The 21,485-nt window shown below is 46.1% G+C and overlaps 1 pseudogene; it reads left to right on the top strand.

Moving 5' to 3' along the window:
• Positions 1-3,188: 3,188 nt before the first annotated feature.
• On the top strand, positions 3,189-4,138 carry LOC107522898 (transmembrane protein 69-like; annotated as a pseudogene).
• Positions 4,139-21,485: the final 17,347 nt, after the last annotated feature.

The raw sequence follows: 21,485 nt of genomic DNA, 5'->3' as shown, positions 1-21,485 counted from the left end.
CTACAGGAACAGTGAGGGGAATATTTATGGCTTGGGAATCCTGCCCAAGGAGCCTCCAATGTGACAGTCCTGGTGTCACAGCAGAGCTTGCTGCAAAATTGGACGGAAGAAAGGTATCCACAGCCCCATGACCATTGCCCTCTGAAGGACAAAAGTTACACTGGAAACAGGTCTCTCATCTCCAACCAAACAAACACACACACACACACACACTAGAATAAAGAGAGCACAGAAACTTCCAATATTTTCTTTTTTTTAAGGAGGACACCAAAGAATGTGCATAGATTCATATCACACTTGCTATTTCCACAAGTTTGACAGGGCCTCCCCCACCCTGAGCCTATGCAGCCAGGTGATCCTAGAGCATAGTTCTCAAGGCTGATTCTGAAAGATGGACATAGCTCCTTCCCAGAACTATCGTTTTCACACATCTTGTCCAGTCTTTCTCCTAAACAGCCCCGAGTTACCCTCCTCCTTTCCATCCCAAAAGCCAAAGCTTAAATTCAATCCTTTATCCTTTCTAGTCTGAATCTAGTCGACAGCCTTCTCTACTTTGCAAATACCTCCACTCTCCAGTAGATGATATTACATAAAGGATGTCAGTGATGCCTGTCGTGCCTTAGATGCGATGTGTCAGTGTCCAGTGGCGGCGCACCTGGTAGAGCACACACATTAGCATGCCTGAGGACCCCGGTTCAAGGCCTCCAGTCCCTGCTTTCAGGAGTGAAGTTTCATGAGTAGTAGGGTAGTACTTCAGGCTCTCTCTATCTTTCTATTTCTCTCTTTTAAAGATTTTATTTACTAGGTAGAGGATAGATAGCATAATGGTTATGCAAACAGAGTCTCATGCCTGAGACTCCAAAGTCTCAGGTTCAAGCACCCACACCACCTTAAGCCAGAGCTGAGCAGTGCTCTGATAAATAAATAAATAAATATATATATATATATATATATAATTTATCTATTAATGAGAAAGATAGGAGTAGAGAGAAAGAACCAGACATCATTCTGGTACATGTGCTGCTGGGGATTGAACTCAGGACCTCACATTTGAGAGTCTAATGTCTTTTTATTTATTTATTTATTTACTTATTTATTTATTTTATTTATAAATAAAATATTTATTGGGGAGTCCAGCGGTAGTGCAGCGGGTTAAGCGCACGTGGCACAAAGTGCAAGGACCGGCGTGAGGATCCCGGTTTGAGCCCCCAGCTCCCCACCTGCAGGGGAGTCACTTCACAGGTGGTAAAGTAGGTCTGCAGGTGTCTGTCTTTCTCTCCCCCTCTCTGTCTTCCCCTCCTCGCGCTGTTTCTCTCTGTCCTATCTAACAATGATGACATCAATAGCAACAACAATAATAACTACAACAATAAAATCAAGGGCAACAAAAGGGAAAATAAATAAAATATATTTTTTTTAATGTTAAAAGGAAACATTGAAAAAACCATAGGATAAGAAGGGTACAACTGCACACAGTTCCCACCACCAGAACTCCGTATCCCATCCCCTCCCCTGATAGCTTTCCTATTCTCTATCCCTCTGGGAGTATGGACTCAAAATCATTATGGGATGCAGAAGATGGAAGGTCTGGCTTCTGTAATTGCTTCCCCGATGAACATAGGTATTGACAGGTCAATCCATACTCCCAGGCTGCCTCTCTCTTTCCCTAGTGGGGAAGGGCTCTGGAGAGCTCCGGGACGCATTGGTGGGGTTGTCTGTCCAGGGAAGTCTGGTCGGCATCATGCTAGTATCTGGAAACTGGTGACTGAAAAGAGAGTCTAATGTCTTATCCACTGTACCACTTCCTGGACCACCAGATGTCTCTCTTTTTATTTCTCTGTCTCAGACAGTAAGGAGAAAAAATGGCCACCAGGAATGGTGAATTGTCATGCAGTTACCAAGTCCCAGCAACAATAATCCTGATGGCAAAAAAATGAGTACTTTATTTAATTTAATTTAGTAAAGAAAAAAATGGGCAGGGGTAGATAGCATAATGGTTATGCAAACAGACTCCTATGCCTGAGGCTCCAAAGTCCCAAGTTCCACCATAAACCAGAGCTGAGCAGTGCTCTGGTAAAAAAAAAAAAAAAAAAAAAAAGGAAAAGAAAAGAAAAAAAGAAAATGATGTCCCAACCTCTCAGCTTAAATATCAGCCTCTTCATCAGCCTGTCCATCCATGCTTCTTCCTTGCAGTTATAAGAAAGTCCGGCAAACCCACTGTGTCTTCTTATGCCTCCACGTTCCCACCAACTAAAATGACAGCCACCTCGTTCTCTCACTGCATTGCTATAACTCATATTTCTAGATTAGGTTCAAGTGTCAATTAAAAAAAAAAAAAAAAGAAGTTATCTGGGAGTTTGTGCAGTGGATAAGGCATCAGACTCTCAAGCATGAGGTCCTGAGTTCAATCCCCGGCAGCACATGTACCAGAGTGATGCCTGGTTCTTTCTTTCTCCTCCTACCTTTCTCATGAGTAAATAAATAAATAAAATCTTTAAAATAAAATAAAAAATCTTCCAAGACAGAGACTGACCTGCGCATCACACTGGTGTGCGATCGTCCACTGGCTTCCTGGTTCCATATCTCCCCCACTCTTCCAAGCTGAAATTTCTTGCCTCTACACACCACACTGCTCCTTCCAGTGTCTCTGCCCCCTCCCCCATGCCCCATTGTCTCAAACCCCTTTCCTGTGACCCAGGACCTGGCATAACAGGAATATCCAAAGCATTGGGTACAAGTCATATTCTAACTTTGTCTCTCACATCCTCAAAAGAGCAAGAGACAGGCTAGTTCTCCCAGGAATGGGTGAAAATCACAGGACTTTTTTAGTGTGTCTGTATCCTGGGGGCTCTCTCGGTTCACCTGCGAGTCTCTGGAACGGGAGTCTGACTTCAACCAAAACAACCTGAGAAGGACTTAGAGGAAGGCCAGGCATATTTGGAGGAAAAAAAAAGTTAACTTAGCTGCAGCCAGAAAGAGACTTGGGCCTAGAGGCAGTGGACATGGACCTTAGCCTCAGAGCTGTCCAGTCCCCTCTGGGTTTTCCTTTTCTCGTCTGACACAGATGGCATGGGGAGCCCAGAACGTAGCTTTGTCGTAGTCTCAACAAAACTACATTTCTGGGGTGAGAGTAGATAGCATAATGGTTATGCAAAGAGACTTTCATGCCTAAGGCTCCAAAGTCCCAGGTTCAATCCCCCCACATCACCAAAAGCCAGAGCTGAGCAATGCTCTGGTTAAAAAAAAAATTAAAAAAATAAAACTTGCCTTAGATGTCTGGCTGTTCTTGAAACTGCCGTCTACTGGCGCAAAGTTGTCAGATGAAGTTAGGATTGCTGCATCAAATGCAGCAACATGCTTCTGACTCAGACCTTCCACAACATGTGAAAAAAACATTAATGAAAACTGCCCGGCATCTTCCTGAGCAAGATTTTGAAAAAGGCACAATATATTTCATTTCCTTGCACTTTGCGCCACGTGCGCTTAACCCGCTGTGCTACCGCCCATCCCTAATATGTTTCATTTCCTCCAGAAGTTTTCTCAAGCATCTTCAAAGATACTGACATCTCCTTTCACAGTCAAATTGAAAACAAGCAAAAGAATAAACACACTTACTCTCAAGACATATCTCCAGTGGAACTTTTACCCTTGGTTTCCAAGACCTTGGCTTTCCTCATCATATTCACTGTGTATGAACCCTACACGGTGCTATCATACTTGTCCATCCAGCTTTAAGAAGAAGCAGAAGGAAGTATTTCTTCCGCCCAAGTCACCAAACACCATCACTTATCTAGCCGACAGCCCAAAGTCAGCATTATACATAACTCTGACAGGATTAATTCCCTTTGTTCTCCACCTCTGGTCATGGGGATGACAAAGAGTTAAACTCCTTTGTTAGCTTTTGTTCAGATGGCTGATGGAGCGAGTTTCCTTTCTTTCTTGGAAGGAATCAGATGGGGCTTTGCTTTGCCACAAGGCAGTCCAGCCAAACCAAACCACCTTAATTTAGCAAATAGTACAGCTCCTCTTATATTTTCATGGTTTGCCATCCTTGCTTCTGAAAAAAATCAGTGAAGCTATAGTCACAGTATTAATAGGTCTGGGGATTACATTACACGTTCAACTTTTCCTCTTGCCACATTATCCCAATTGGTTCAAAGCCCTGAGGATAGTGGTCACTTTGGTAGCTTTTTTTTTTTTCATTTATAATCACTGTTATGCCCAGAAGTTTGAGTCCCGATCTCACGCAAAGAAGACCAGAATCACACACAATAGCAAGAGCCTTTATTAGAAAGCTTAAGCTTAGGCCGCTAAAACCTTTCCAAGCAAAGGGAGAGTCTACGACCCGATCACTTCTCATCCCACCTTTTATAGTTATCACAGGGTGGGCACAGGTGGAAACAGCCACACGGAACAAGAACAATTGGCTTCGGGTCAACAGCTGCTCTCAATATTCAGGGCCCCTCTCCAACCCCACAATCACTTTAGTAGTTAAAAATTATTATCCAGAGAATGGACCCAAGAGAACTGGTCAAGCAGAATAAACACAAAACTACTTTGTAAATTATGTTAACATATGTAGTCTCATAAGGCTGTATTTCAGCATCACCTCATATTTTCACTTTTTTTTTCTAATAATGGTAGTTTATCTTCCACATTTTTTTTTTCTAGTTCATTGGAATTTAAAAAATCAAGCAACAGCTTGCAAACCATGGCCCTCCTTCTGTACCACATAAAAAATTTTGGTATATATTCCCAGAGGGATAAAGAATAGGGAAGTTGGGAGTCGGGCAGTAGCGCAGCGGGTTAAACGCACGTGGCGCAAAGCACAAAGACCGGCATAAGGATCCCTGTTCGAGCCCCCGGCTCCCCACCTGCAGGGGAGTCACTTCACAGGCAGTGAAGCAGGTCTGCAGGTGTCTGTCTTTCTCTCCCCCTCTCTGTCTTCCCCTCCTCTCTCCATTTCTCTCTGTCCTATCTGACAACAGTGACATTAACTACAACAATAAAACAAGGGCAACAAAAAGGAATAAATAAATAAATATTTTTTTTTAAAAAGGTGGTTTGGGGGGTGGCACAGTGGATAGCACATTAGACTCTCAGGCAGCAGGTCCTGAGTTCAGCCCCCGGCAGCACATGTACCAGAGTGGTGTCTGGTTCTTTCTCTCTCCTCCTATCTTTCTCATTAATGAATAAATAAAATCTTTAAAATAAAAAAAGGAAGTTTCCAGTGGGGGGGGGCATGGAACTCTGGTGGTCAGAACTATATGGAATTAAACCTGTTATCTTACAATCTTGATCACTAATAAAAAATTTTTTTAAAAATCATTAAAAAAAAAAACTACATTTCTGGTGGCCATAGGGTCCTGGGCAAGCTGACTGTGGGGCACCATGATGGTTCCTGATCAGCAAATGCACAAATGAACAGCCCCCAGACCCCCAACCTAAGCCCTGCACTAACCCCTAGCTCACCACCCTGGCTCGGAACCTGAGGGCCACATCTTACAGAGGAGGCAGCTGAGACCTCATCATGGGGCTCACGTGCAGCAGAAGCTGAAGCCACACGTACCTTACTTAAATACCCATGCTGTGTTTATCCTTCCCTCCCCGGCTCATCTCACTTGACATGATTCCTTCACGCTCCATCCAAGATGAAGCGAAAAGATGACTTCATCGTTCTTAACAGCTGAGTAATATCCCTTTGTGGGTTTACAGCACAGCTTTCTCAGCCACTCATCTGTCGAGATGATGTCACTCAGAGGCGGAAGTTAAGAAACAAGGACAGAAAGGGAAAGCAGACGATCCAACTTGAGCTGGGTCCGGAGTGCTGGACCAAAGCAGAGGACTCCTGGGAAGCCAGGGAGGGGCTGGGGTCCTGGCGTATGACAGTAGAACGACATCCAAGTTGTGGGTCGGAGTGTCTCACAGACACCATGGGGGGAGATGAAAAGTCATACCTATGTGTCAGCCACCATACTGCCAACCATAAGCCTCCTTCCCCCAATAACATAATACAAAACAAAACAAACTCACACCATTTTCCAAAATACCACGCTGACACTGCTTACGGGGCCCCTTACAGACATGCAGAATGCATTCTGGGCTGTCTGCTGCTTTCAGATGACCCCCATCAGGGCTGCCGGACTCCCGGCATTGGTCTTGTCAGGAGCTGGTAGCTCTGTCAGCGACTCCAGAGAGAGAGGGAGAGAGAGAGAGAGAGAGAGAGAGAGAGAGAGAGACTGCATGCACTCCCTGCAGCCATGGCCGAGGCGTGGTCCAGCTGAGGTTAGAGCTACAAGCAGAGGACTCTCTAGAGGAGTCAAAGCCCAGGGGGTCTGCTCCAGCAGGGGGTGGTCTCTGCTGCCCTCTAGGTCCCTGTTGGATCTGTGCAGACCTCCTGGATTCATGGAAAGCCAAGTGCTTGGTGTACACAAGGTATAGTCACACTCTTTCCTTGTTCCTGGCCACTGGCTCCTGGTTGGCTTTCTTAAAACTACCTATAAGCAATACTTTCGGCATATTTTCCACGGCTAAGTCGTTCTGAAAATTGAGAAAGGGGAAGAGTTGTCTTCCTTGTTTGGAGCCTCTCACTGGGTAAATTCACTGACAAGGCAAAATACCTTTCTTTCTTTCTTTTTTTTAATTTAAGAAAGGAGACATTAACAAAATCATAGGATGGGGGGAGGTATAACTCCACACAATTCCTGCCACCCAATCTCCATAGCCCATCCCCTCCCCTGATAGCTTTCCCATTCTCTATCCCTCTGGGAGCATGGACCCAGGGTCATTGTGGGATGCAGAAGGTGGAAGGTCTGGCTTCTGTAATTGCTTCCCCGCTGAACATGGGTGTTGACTGGTCGATCCATACTCCCAGTCTGCCTCTCTCTTTCCCTAGTAGGGTGGGGCTCTGGGGAAGCGGAGCTCCAGACCACATTGGTGGGGTCTTCAGTCCAGAGAAGCCTGACCAGCATCCTGATGGCATCTGGAACCTGGTGGCTGAAAAGAGAGTTAACATGCAAAGCCAAACAAACTGTTGAAAAATCATGAACCCAAAGGTTGGAATAGTGCAGATGAATACTTTTCTTTACAGAGATGGGACTGAGAAGAGAGTGTGTGATGAGCTAGATGTATCACCATTTTACAATCCTTAATGCAATAATGCCTCTAAGTGGCCCGGACTTGGGAAAAAATAAACAATTAGATGAAAAACTCTCTAATAGGAGGCCTGGCAGTGGCACAACTGGCTAAGCACACATATTATCATGAGTAACTAACAGGGTTCGAGCCCTCACTCCTCACCTGCGGGGGGGACGCTTCACAGGCAGTGAGACAGGTCTGCAAGTATCTCTCTTCCTCTCTCCCTCTCGATGTCCCCCTCCCTTATTCAATTTCTCTCTGTCTTGTCAAATAAAATGGGGGAAAACAAAGCAGTGGATTTATATATAAGGCAGACATTGAGCCCCAGCAAAAACCCTGGTGGCAAAATAAATAAATAAATAAGTAAATTCTATAATGGATGAATTGGGCTAGAAAACTCTTGCATGATAGATCTTTTCTCTTCATTTCATTTTCTTTTCAAATTTTCCATATCTGTATCATTCTGAAGGGTAGGGGAGATAGCATAATGGTTATGCAAACAGACTCTCATACTTGAGTCTCCCAGGTCCCAGGTTCTGAGCAGTGCTCTGGTAAAAAAAAAAAAAAAAAGAGGGAGTCAGGCGGTAGCACAGCAGGTTAAGTGCACATGGCACGAAGCGCAAGGACTGGCGTAAAGATCCCTGTTCGAGCCCCCGGCTCCCCACCTATAGTGAAGTCACTTCACAAGCGATGAAGCAGGTCTGAAAGTGTCTGTTTTTCTCTCCCCCTCTCTGTCTTCCCCTCCTCTCTCCCTTTCTCTCTGTCCTGTCCAACAATGACAACATCAATAACAATAATAATAACTACAACAATAAAACAAGGGCAATAAAAGGGAATAAATAAATATTAAAAAGAAGAAGAAGAAGAAAACAACCGTTCTGCTCATGCAGATTTGTCCATGATTGATTCCCTAGTGGTAAACGAAACCTCTATTCTTGGAGCAGATGCAAGCTGTGAGTTGTAATTACTACCCTGTAAGCACGTAAGTCTGGTTCGCCAATACCACCATCAGAAGACAAAGACGGACACGGGTTCACCTGGAAGGGTGCATTCTTGGGTGTCATGACTCTCTGAATCCAAGATAAACACTAAAGGTTTTGAAAGCAATGAACTTTCTGCCGATCACACTCTCAGTACTGGGGCAGAGGGTGTGGGGGAAGCCCCCCACTCTATCACTGGGAGTGGCAAGAGCCTGGAGACACTTTGGGCCAAGCAAGCACCTGCTATGGGCTGTGAATGGTCCAGAGCATCCCTTGAAATTAGCCAAGATTCTGTTACAATTGTACCACTGAGCAAGCCTACCTGCTCCCCCTGACGTTCTCAGATGCTGACCCCTCTGCACGCAGCAAACTCCACCTTTGCCTCTGCTTCCAGCAGACCCAACCAGGGAAACAGGCAAGAGCAGCTTCCTGGGTCTGCAATCTGGGCAGCCAAGCAGAGCCCTGCCCTCGGAAGAGCCTGGGTTTGCTGAAATGCTCTGCTGTCATGGTTTTGAAAGTAGCCATTTTGATGGCTTCATAAATTGGCAGAAAATCGAGCCAGAAAAATCTTAGGACCAATTAAGATGGCACTTTAGCACAGCATCACTTGCTACATAATTCTTTAAATTGTGGCAATCGCACCTCGTTTCACTTTGGCAATGGGTGAGATCATATTGTTCCTTTCCTATCACTGTTATCCCAGTTACATTTGTACGTTTGATTGATGGATGGATTGATGGATTGATTGATTGATAAGACAGAGAGATAGAGAACCAGATCATCGCTCTGGTACATGTCTTGCCTGGAATTGAACTTTGGACCTCATGCTGAAGAGTCCAATAGTTTATCCACTGCACCATCTTCCAGACCACAGCTCAGTTACATCGTACAAGCAATACTCTTAAAGGAAACGGCTTCCTGTTTGATTGGCACCTATTATTCCTTGAGCTTTGAAGCACATGGTTACATTTTCAGTTTACACTGAGCCCAGCAAATCCTGTCACCAGCCCAAGGGGTAGAATCTTGTCCCACTGTTGGGCTAGTGTCACATGAGAGAGAGATGACCCAGGAACTAAACTCGTGGTGGCAATGCAATATAGATCTTTATTTAATATAAATCTTTATTCATCTGAATGCCCCAGAGTCGGGTGCTAGCACACCTGGTTAAGCCACATGGTGCAAACCATAATGGCCAGCTTCCACCTCTTGGTCTGAACGCCCACCCTCTTCCAGGTCAGGACACGGAAGAGACAAGACAGAAACGGAAGTGGCTTGACAATACCATACATGGTTAGGGAAAGGGTGGAGAAAGGCAAAAGGGGCCGGGAATTGTATGGACCTCCCCAACAACTGTTGCTAGGGGTTCAACTGGCAGGATTAGTTCCCTGTGGGGAATTAGGAAGGAGACCTTTAGTGATTTGTAAGATAAAGCAGAAGATTGATATGTAGATAATAAAAGGATGGGCCATAGTATCAGGGAATATAGGGTGGAGCAGGCTTAATGTTTTTTAAGGAATGCTAAGCAGGAAGATGCAGGATGTTTCTGTGAGGCAGAGAAGACTTAAAATGGCCGCCAACATTTTGAGGTTCATGAGTCCCCCCCCCCTTTTGCTCAACCCCTCCGTAGAGAGAGAGAGACTTACCAGGAGGAACTCACCTCTCAGATCAAGCCCTGCCAGGCTCCACCACAACCCCACACCTCCTTACACCCTGCTAACTCTGGTGTTAGTCTTCTCAGTTAGCTGGTACCTACTGCAGAGAAAGACATTCTAAGCTGTTATCTGTTGTTGACACATTAGTGTGGACAAATGGAATCCTTTCTATGAAAGAAAAATTTGAATGTTTAGGAAGAACTCCTAAGAACACTATAGACTCAGAATCAGAGAGGTAGTGGTCAGGATCAAAAAGCTGATGATACAGAGACTGGGGGGTGGGGGGTGTCTAAAGATAAATTCTGGGGCCAGGTGGTGGCACACCTGGCTGAGCGCACATGTTACAGTGTGCAAGGACCCAGGTTCAAGCCCTTCAGTCCCACCTATAGGGTGAGGCAGTGCTGCAAGTGTCTCTCTGCCTCTCTCCCTCTCTATTTACCCCTTCCCTCTCAATTTCTGACTGTCTCTATCCAATAAATAAAGACAAAAAAAATAAATTTAAAAAGATAAATTCTAATATTGCTCAGAGTTAGACTTTCTCAGAACCTTATTCCTGAAGCTTAGCATGAACTAAAGACACAGCTCAGCTATTAAAAACTAAAAATTAAGATGTCATTTATATGAGTCATTAAAAAAAGTCCCTGATCACCCGAAGTTCTCTACACCATATAAAAAAAAAGTGGACGTTCTGGAAACGTCACTCAACCTCTTGTTAAAAACTGGCATTAGACGGCCCAGCTCTCACAAACTGGAGCAGCTTTGATTATCTGGGGTCCTCTAGAGAGGGGTCCGTGTCTCCGGGTTCTAAATAGAGAGAATTAGCTGGAGTTAATTAAAATGTGCCGGTCCTGTCATTTCCCATGCAGGGTGGGGAGAACAAATGTATAGTTAGAAGAGCAGTAGAAATGTCTAAGTCTCTGAGAAATCGAATGCCAACCAACTCCTGAGGGGAGAGCGAGGCACTTTTTTTTTAATAGGCTGTCATATAGATATTTGACTTTTGTATTTACATAGCTACTTTTTTTTTTTTGCTTCTAGGGTTATCACTGGGGCTCAGTGCCTGCACTATGAATCCACTGGTCCTGGTAGCCATTTTTTTTCCTCCATTTTATTGGATAGAGACAGAGAGAAAATGAAAGAGGAAGGGAGGGAGATAGAACTTACAGACCTGCTTTACCACCTGTAAAGTTACTCCCCCTGCAGGTGGGAAGCTGGGGGTCACATTCTCAGGACTGGGGGGAAGCAGCCCCCCCACTCAATCACTGGGAGAAGCAAGAGCCTGGAGACACTTTGGGCCAAACTAGCACCTACTATGTGCCATGAATAGTCCAGAGCATCCCTTGAAATTAGCCAAGATCGTGTTACAGTTGCACGACTGAGCAAGCCTACCTGCTCCCCCTGGCATTCTCAGATGCTACTGGCAAGTTGCTCCTTTGCCCCACCTACAGACCCAACCAGGGACTGTGAAGCCTTTGCTCCTGGCAGCCATTTTTTTCTATTTTACTGGCTAGAGACAGAGAGAAACTGAGAGAGGAGGGGAAATAGGGAGGGAGAAAGAAAGACACCTGCAGATATGCTTTACCGCTTGTGAGGTGTTTCCCCCCCCCGTCCCTCCACCTCTCTGGCAGGTGGGGAGCCAGTGGCTCAAACCCAGATCCTTGCACAAGTCTTTGCACTTAGTACTTTGTGCTCTTAACTGAGTACACCACCACCGTCCCCATACATAGCCACTTTGTAAGTGAGGATCTCATTTCATGCAAAGGAAATTCCTCAGTTAATATCCTACCTGGAATATTGAAAGACACTAACATTGTCCTACTCCATAAAAAAATATAAAAATAAACACCTCATCTGCACTATTCCAGCCTTTAGGTCCATGCTTGTTCAACAATTTGTTTGGCTTTGTATGTTAACTCTCTTTTCAGCCACCAGGTTCCAGATACTAGCAGGATGCCGACCAGACTTCCCTGGACAGACAACCCCACCAGTGTGTCCTGGAGCCCCACTTCCCCAGAGCCCTGCCCCACTAGGGAAAGAGAGAGACAGGCTGGGAGTATGGATCCACCTGCCGACACCCATGTTCAGCGGGGAAGCAATTACAGAAGCCAGACCTTCCACCTTCTGCATCCCACAATGACCCTGGGTCCATACTCCCAGAGTGATAAAGAATAGGAAAGCTATCAGGGGAGGGGAGGGATACGGAGTTCTGGGGGTAGGAATTGTGTGGAGTTGTACCCCTCTTATCCTATGGTTTAGTCAATGTTTTCTTTTTACAAATAAAAAATTTTTAAAAAAGAAATGAGCCCCAACATGTAGCTGCCATATTATGCCTTTATCTTCTTCTATGGCAATTAATTTTGTGATTTTAGTCTCTACCACAAAATTCCAAATGCTGTGAAGGTAATTTGGCATACCCAGAACATAGTAGGGACTAAGGAAATTACTACAGTATTACTACAGTATTATGGAATATATTGCCCTAGTCACTCAAGTTGTACCTTTTCTTTCCCCAAATGTACAAGCCTCAACACCTCTGTCAAATTTATTCTGAATCTTTTCCGATGCTGTTTCTTTTCTGATATTATTTTTACCCTCTCAATTCTAGTCCTTTGATTTTCTGACTGAATTTCAGTCTGTGCTATTCAAATCAAGAGTGAGCTAAAATGCAAATCCAGTGCTACAAACCTTTCATTGACATCTTGCTATCCACAGAAAGCCATTCACATGGCTTGTTAGGCCCTTGGTGGTCTATCTCTCCTCATTTTCCCTTTCCATTCTCTACTTAACTCTTTTTATTCGCAGACCTACTTCACCACTTGTGAAGGGACACCCTTGAAGGTAGGGAGCCAGAGGCTCAAGCCCAGATCCTTGTATGAGTCCTTGTACATCATACTATGTGCTACGTCCCAGCCCCCAGGATCCCTGACTTCTTTAAACAACCTTATGATGAATTTTCTAAGTTTAAAAAAAAAAGTTGAGAGTCGGGCGGTACGCAGTGGGCTAAGTGCAAGTGGTGTGAAGCACAAGGACAGGTGGAAGGATCCCGGTTCGAGTCCCACCTGCAAGGGAGTCGCTTCTCAGGCGGTGAAGCAGGTCTGCAGATGTCTATCTTTCTCTCCCCCTCTCTGTCTTCCCCTCCTCTCTCCATTTCTCTCTGTCCTATCCCACAACGACAGCAACAATAATAACTACAACAATAAAACAACAAGGGCAACAAAAGGGAATAAATAAATTTTTGTTTTTAAAAAGTCAAGACTCAGAATCTCTTGGACCTGAAAGAAAGAACTAATCCAGACTTTACCCATGGTATTCCAGAAATGATCCTAAGTAAAGGCAAAAAAGACTTTTAAACAGACATTGAACACTGGATAGGAGGATAGGAGTTAGCAACCCAAAGTGACTTCCTACATACAGTCTTGGATTAAGTCGAGCATGAAAGGAAGCCGGTCTCTCACTGCTGGGGACAGGAATGACCGGCAAGAGGGTGGGGAGACTTCAAAGCAAGCCACATGGTGCTCATTTGGAATCAAAAGTCCATATAAGATTCACGTGGCAGGGGTGGCGTGACAGACAGCAGGCTCAGCGCACATAGCGCAAAGCGCAAGAACCTTCAAGAATCACGGATCAAGCCCCCGGCTCCCCACTTGCAGGGAGGTCACTTCACAAGCGGTAAAGCAGGTCTGCAGGTTTCTCTCTGCCTCTCTGTCTCTTTCCCTCTCTATTCCTCTTTGCCCTCTCAATTTCTTTTTTTTTTCTTTTTTTTTTTATATTTTATTTATTTATTCCCTTTTGTTGCCCTTGTTGTTTTATTGTTGTAGTTATTATTGTTGTTGTCGTTGTTGGATAGGACAGAGAGAAATGGAGAGAGGAGGGGAAGACAGAGAGGAGGAGAGAAAGATAGACACCTGCAGACCTGCTTCACCGCCTGTGAAGCGACTCCCCTGCAGGTGGGGAGCCGGGTTCGAACCGGGATCCTTATGCTGGTCCTTGTGCTTTGCGCCACCTGCGCTTAACCGGCTGCGCTACATGCCCTCTCTATTTCTTTCTGTCCTATCCAAAAAACAAACAAACAAACAAAAATGACAGCCAGGGACAGTGGAATCATAGTATAGGTACTGAGCCCTAGTGATAACCTTGGAGGCAAAAGTAAATAAATAAATGAAGACTCATGTGGCAAGTCTGATTTTTATATGTGAAAACTGTATCCCATTTTCATACTTACAGAGCAAGTGGAGGTTTATTCATCGACATTTTTTATGATTTACTTGCTTAATTAAGAGAGACTCAGCAGGATAGTAAAGCTGATTTTAAAAAGAATTTGAGATATTAAATATTCAAGTATAAATAAAGAGTATCAAAATGAGATTTCTGGGTTATGTATTTTGATAAGACTGGTTAGTGTCAAATAGGAGAAGAAAAGTGTAATATTGGGGGCTTAGGGCCTTCATTTCTTACTTCTGGTGACTTGAGTATTTATTTCTTTCAATGCGTACTTATTCATTTGTTTACTGATGAGATAGAGAAAAGTGAGGAGACAGACAGCCAGAGCATCACCCTGGAACACGCATGTGAGCCCAGTGCTTTATCCATGGCACCGACTCCTGTCCTGTTTGTTTCTTCATTTATGCAACTCCAAGAAGTCAACCCAAGAGGGCAGGATGGTGGCACGACCCAGTGAAGCGCACACAGTACGAAGCACAAGGACCCGGGTATGAGTCCCCGGCTCCCCACCTGCGGGGGGGGGGGGGGGGAGGTTCATAAGCGGTGAAGCATGTCTGCAGGTGTCTCTCTTTCCCTCCGCCATCGCTACCTCCGCTCTCAGTTTTTCTCTGTCCTGTCCAGTAACATGGGGGGAAAATGGCCACCAGGAGCAGTGGATTCCTAGTGCTGGCACTGAACCTCATCGATAACCCTGGAGGCAACAACAACAAAAGAGAATTAATTAGTTAGTTAGTTAATTAATTAACTAATTAAAATGAGTGAACCTGAAGCCCCATACACCAAGAAATCTTCCAGGTCCAATGGGGCTTGTTCTTTGCTTTTTTTTTTTCCTCCAAGGTTATTGCTGGGGCTCAGTGCCCGCACCATGAATCCACTGCTCCTGGAGGCCACTTTCTTTCCCCTTTTGTTGCCCTTGTTGTTGTAGCCTTGTTGTGATTATTATTGTTGTTGTTGATATCATTCGTTGTTGAATAAGACAGAGAGAAATGGAGAGAGGAAGGGAAGACAGAAAGGGGGAGAGAAAGACAGACACCTGCAGACCTGCTTCACCGCCTGTGAAGTGACTCCCCTGCAGGTGGGGAGCCGGGGGCTCGAACCAGGATCCTTACACCGGTCCCTGCACTTTGAGCCACGTGCGCTTAACCTGCTGCGCTACCACCCAATCCCTTGTTGTTTGCTCTTTTATTTTTCGTTGAGAGAGGGAGAAAGACCCCACAACACAGCTCCATCATCCATGCATGGTGTCCCCACGTGGTGATGAATTATAATCCACTGAGTAAAATAAGAGCTGGAAGGAAAGGGAAAGGTCTTCTCATAAGTAGATAAATCTTGTCAAAAGAGAGAGAAAAATACATTCTATAGTACTCATAGTAATGGGTGATTCAGACAAGAGGGAGTAATGAATGCTAAAACTAGCAGGTGAAAGTCTGATGAAGGGACAGATGGTGCCGCACTTGGTTAAGCGTTCACATCACAGTGCACAAGGACCCAGGTTCAAGCCCCTGGTCCCCACCTGCAGGGGAAAAGCTTCACAAAGCTTTGTGAAGCAGGACTGCAGGTGTCTGTCTCTGTCTCTCTCCCTCTCTATCTCCCCCTCTGCTTTCAATTTCTCTCTGCCTCTGTCCAATAATAAATAAATTTTAAAAAATTTTTTCAAAAGAAAGAAGGTTTAGTGGGAAGCAGGATATTTGTATGGTTTCAAAATATTCTCCCTCAAATCACGCAGCAATATCAGCTAGGTCTACGGTGGACAAATCGGCAAGCACTGTCTCCACCATGTGGTTAAAGGGAACATCACCATTCGTGTAGCCTCCTGCCTTTTGATGCAAGTCAAGATGACGACAATGAGTTTCCATATTGTTACCAGAAATTTGGGGACCAGGGAAAGAACACAATAATCATGTGAGAAGTCTCCAAGGTCTCAGGTTCAATCCCTAGCACCACCATAAGCCAGAACTGAGCAGTATGGGAGCGGGAGGTGGCGTCCAAGGAATGGAAAGAGGAAGGAAGGAAAGGAGGGATGGAGGGAGAGAGAGAGACAGACAGACAGACAGACAGAGAGAGAAGGGAACTAAATCAAATCATGGAGAAATATCAGACAAGGGAGTCGGATGGTAGTGCAAAGCGCAAGGACCAGCATAAGGATCCCGGTTCGAGCCCCCGGCTCCCCACCTGCAGGGGAGTCGCTTCACAGGCGGTGAAGCAGGTCTGCAGGTGTCTGTCTTTCGCTCCCCCTCCCTGTCTCCCCCTCCTCTCTCCATTTCTCTCTGTCCTATCCAAAAATGACAATATCAATAACAATAATAACTACAACAATAAAAACAACAAAGGCAACAAAAGGGAATAAATAGACGTTTTAAAAACCACTTTAAAGGGGAGCCAGGTGGTGGCGCACCTGGTTAAGTGCACACATTACAGTGCGCAAGGATTTGGGTTCAAGCCCCTGGTCCCCACCTGCAGGGGGAAAGCTTCATGAGTGGTGAAGCAGGTCAGCAGGTGTCTCTCTGTCTCTCTCCAGCACTATTTCCCCTCCCCTCACTATTTCTCTCTGTCTCTATTCAAAATAAATAAAGATTAAAAAAAACTTTAAAAAGAAAAGAAATATCAGACAAAGCTAAATTCCTGCAAACTAGCCAGCCTATAGTCTTTTAAATAGTGTTAAGATCATGAAACAAGAAACTGCCTTACATTGAAGAAGACAAAACAACCAAGTGTACTTCACCAGCCTGAGCTGGGTGGAGGGGAATGTCATCAAAAGTATCAACGACATTAGGACAATTGATGGCAATCGGATAGAAACTGCGAATCAGATAATAGCAAAATTCTGGGGCCAGGCAGTGGCACACCCAGTGCAGTGTACTTGTTACCATGTACAAAGACCCAGGTTCAAGCCCTGGGTCCCCACCTGCATGGTTGGAAGCTTCACAGAAGCAGTAAACAATGCTGCATGCACATCTCTCTCTCTCTGTCTCTCTCTCTCTCTCTCTCTCTCTCTCTCCATATATATTTCCCCCTCTCAATTTCACATTCACAGTACATTTCCAGTCAGTCACCGAGTACCATCTTTCCAGCCTCCAGAGTCTCTCAGAAATCTGTCCACTTCTGTCACTAGCTCACTGGTCCGTTCATTCCATCTCTCCCTGGATCATGGCAGAACTCCTGCCTCCCCTTCAGCCCATTTGCATCACTGCAGTTTAAGATCTTTATGCCACACTGAATGTTAAGTTCTCGTGCCGCCCAGGAAATGGCATAGTGGCTGGAGTATTGGCCCTAAAAGCTTCAGATCCCAGGTTCAGTTCCCAGCATCGCATGGACCAGTGTGATGGTCTGGTTTTGTTTGTTTGTTTATTTGTTTGGGTTTTCTCTCTATTTCATTAATAAGTGAATAAATAAATCTTTAGGGGGCAGGCAGTGGTGCACCTGGTTAAGGCCACACACTACAGTGTGCAAGGACCCAGGTTCGAGCCCCTGGTCCCCACCTGCAGGGGGGAAGCTTCATGAGTGGTGAAGCAGGTCTGCAGGTGTCTCTCTGTCTCTCTCCCTATCTCCCTCCTCCCTTCTCAATTTCTCTCTGTCTCTATCCAATAATAAATAAATAAATATTTTAAAATAAATATAAACATTTTTGAATCTTGATTGAAGCCCTCTTATCTTAGTACAAACCCCTTCAGCTAGCTCACAAAGCCGGGTGTCTCCTCTCCCACTCTCCTCTCTACCCTCACCTCCACCACCTGTCCCTGGTTTATAGGGTGACGGTTTCTTGTTCTCTGTCTGCAGAGGGAATGTTCTCGCTCTGAGATAACAATACTGCATCCTGCCACCAGGTGGCGCCATGGCAGCTTGGGCGAGGCCTCCAGTGGAGCCATTTTTAACCCTTAGCAATTGTGGGTGGCATCAGCAGTGGTTCCGTTGTCAGCGCTTGGTCTCTACAGCCCTGCAAGATACAGAGGAAACAGCCAGCTTAATTAATTAGTTAACTAAAGGGGGAGGGTGTGACTGTCTCCCCAGTGAGCAGAAGCAAGCTATCTCAATGCCCCCTGCCACCCAATGGTGCAAACCCCCAGTTCAGTCCCACCCTGCCCCATGGTCCTTCATGCTTCAGGGACCCCCCCCCCTTATTGACTGTACAAGGCCCCCACAGGATCCCTCCCTCCTTACCTCCCTCCCGGCCTCACCTCTGCCCTCTAGACCCCCACCACCACCACCACCGCCCACCGCCATCCCTGACTTTCCATGTGTCCAGAACCTCGGGGCTTGGCCTGGAAATGGGGTGGAGATGTTAGCAGGCCAAATACACAACGATAAACAACAAGCATGATGCTGAGTTCCTGCCCTGCCCCTGACCCGTGGGAGGCTATTCTGCAAAGACAAGGGCAGATTGGGGTGAGCAGACTCTTGATCAGCTAAATGCGAGAGAACGGGAATCAGCGGGGAATCTGAGCAAAAACCACAACACCTGTGGTGCTGGACAACAGTTCACTGGCTCCGACCTAGAACCAGCTCACATGTAAATTCTGGGCCCTGAATCTCAGCAGACTTTCCTTTTTATAGTAGAACAGTCTTGCGGCTACAGACAGACTATGACCCACATAGTCAACGACTGCCACCTCTCCAGATTCAAAGGAGGTCTCGAAACTTTACATCAGGCTCAACCTGACGCTGTTGACTGGCTACAGAAGAAGGGCAAACGCTAGAAGAAGAAGTCCACAAAGAAAGGTAATGATTCACAGTTGGATATTTGAAGACCAGGTGATAGGCAGAGGCAGCAAAAGACTTAAAGCTCTCGGGGACACAGATACACCAAGGGGGGTGACAGGGGCTGGGTGGTGGCCCTCCTAGTTGAGCGCACATGTTGCAATGCTCAAGGACCCAGGTTCAAGCCCCCTGGTTCCCACCTGCACTTGAAAAGCTTCACGAGTGGTGAAGCAAGCCTGCAGGTGTCTCTCTGTCTCTCTCCCTCTCTATCTCCTCCTTCTTCTCAATTTCTGACTTTCTCTATCCAATAAATAAATGAAGATAATTTTTTTAAGAAAAAAAAAGATGGTGGATGATTAAGCTTGAAATTTATAGATGTCCTGAAAACCTGGTACAAATATTTGTGATTATTTTTATACACTACTTCCAGAGTAGAAGGATGATTTTAGTACAAGGGGCTCACTGTGAATTTAATAAGTGAGAGGTAAGAAGGGTAGGTGGGAGTCATTATATATTCTTATATTCAGTTGTTTTTTTGCTTGTTTTTTTTAATTCCCTTTTGTTGCCCTTATTGTTTTTTTTTATTGTTGTACTTATTGATGTCATCGTTGTTGGATAGGACAGAGAGAAATGGAAAGAGGAGGGGAAGACAGAGAGGGGGAGAGAAAGACAGACACCTGCAGACCTGCTTCACCGCCTGTGAAGTGACTCCCCTGCAGGTGGGGAGCCGGGGGCTCAAACCGGGACCCTTACACTGGTCCTTGCGCTTTGCACCACATGTGCTTAACCCGCTGTGCTACCGCCCGACTCCCTGTTTGCTTGTTTTTTTAAGAGAGAGTGAGGGGGTCGGCGGTAGTGCAGTGGGCTAAGTGCACTTGGCACAAAGCACAAAGACTGCTGTAAGGATCCCGGTTGGAGCCCCCGGCTCCCCACCTGCAGGGGAGTCGCTTCACAGGCGGTGAAGCAGGTCTGCAGGTGTCTGTCTTTCTCTCCCCCTCTCTGTCTTCCCCTCCTCTCTCCATTTCTCTCTGTCCTATCCAACAACAAACAACATCAACAATAACAATAATAATCACAACAAGAGTACAACAACAAGGGCAACAAAAGGGGGGAAATGGCCTCTAGGAGCAGGCACTAAGCCCCAGAAATAACCCTGGAGGCAAAGAGAGAGAGAGAGAGAGAGACCTCATCCTGGAATATTCCTTAGAGAACACTAACACCTCCACGGTCCCTAAGCTGCTTGGAAATTTCTCCAAAGCATCCCCATGTGAGCACTGAGTCAGGAAGCTGAAGCTTTGGCATTGTCCCAGAGAGGGGCAGGGTGCTTTCAGAGGCTGGGCAGAGCCTGAGGCAGGGCGGGGGGTGAGCCCCACCCTGCAGCCCCAGCCAGAGGCCCCAGTGCTGCCCCCACCTCACCCCCTTCCACAGTCACAGGCAGGGCTTCTCCTCCACCTGCAGGCCCTGTCTCTGCCGCTCTCACTCCTGCCAAGACAGAGCTGAGCCAGGGAGCTCCCGTTGAGTCAGAGGCCACATCACCGAGCATGACTCAGCCCCTCACTCGCCCAAGGCCCCCTTTATAATATGCCCTTATTTGGCTCCAGGTAAAGTCTCCCTGGTTCTCTCTTGAGAGCTGCTGGGCTGGGCCTCCCTCTGGACACAGGATGCACTTGGATGCCAGTCACACACACGGTGACAGCTGCCTCAGACCAGACTGAGGCAAGAAGCATCTTTCCCAAGTATTTGGCCACATGGAGATCTAGCTCATAGTCAGAGGAAGGACTCAGGCACCGTCAGCCTTCCAATAGCTGTGCCTGCAGCCCAAGTCAGCATTCTTTTTAGAAAAAGGAAAAAAAAGATTCATTTCATTTTTTATTTTATTTACTTATTATTGGATAGAAACAGAAAGAAATTGAACAGGGAGGGGGAGATAGAGAGGGAAAGAGACAGGGAGACACTTGCATCCCTGCTTCACCACTCCCAAAGCTTTCCCACTGCAGGTGGGGACCAAGGGAATGACCCTGGGTCCTTGCTCACTGTCATGTGAGTGCTTAACCAGGTGCACCGCCAGCCAGACGCAAAAAAAAGATTTGTTTCTTTATGTATGTATGAGACAGAGAGTGAGAGAATGAGAGAGAGAGAGAGAGCCAGAGTATCTTCTGCAATGTTGACAGTGGAACCTGGGACTTCACGCTTGAGAATCCGACACTTTCTCCACAGCACCATCCTTCTGACAACCCAAAGAAGCATCCAGAAGTCTCTAGAAGGAGAAGGAGCCTCAGTCCGTAACTCTCTGGTCTTTTTCAACAGGTGGCCGCTGTGACTGGAAGGAAGCTGGAGCAGAAATGTGAAAGCAGGCAGGTTTTGAGGTAGAGACAGTCCTATCAGCCCACACAGGCACAGAGAGTTAGAGGGAGCTGTGTCTTTGCCGGGAGAGAAACCACAGAAGGGGGTCAGGGTGGCACATCTGGTTGAGGGTCCATGTAGCAATCCACAAGGACCCAAGTGCACCCTCCAGCCTCCACTTACATGGGAAAAAGCTTTTTGAGTAGTAAAGCAGTGATGCAGGTGTCTCCCTGTCTCTATCTGTCCCTCCCTTCTCAGTTTCTCTCAGTCTCTACCAAATAAATAAATATGGGTGTCGGGCGGTAGCACTGTGGGTTAAGTACATGTGGCGCAAAGTGAAAGGACCAGCGGAAGGATCCCGGTTCGAGCCCCCCCACTCCCCACCTGCAGGGGAGTCGCTTCACAGGTGGAGAAGCAGGTCTGCAGGTGTCTGTCTTTCTCTCCCCCTCTGGCTTCC

Source organism: Erinaceus europaeus, chromosome 6 (assembly GCF_950295315.1).
Source record: "Erinaceus europaeus chromosome 6, mEriEur2.1, whole genome shotgun sequence".
Lineage (NCBI taxonomy): Eukaryota > Metazoa > Chordata > Mammalia > Eulipotyphla > Erinaceidae > Erinaceus > Erinaceus europaeus.
Note: the sequence above shows the minus strand (reverse complement) of the source record. Positions and strands in the feature narration are given on the sequence as shown.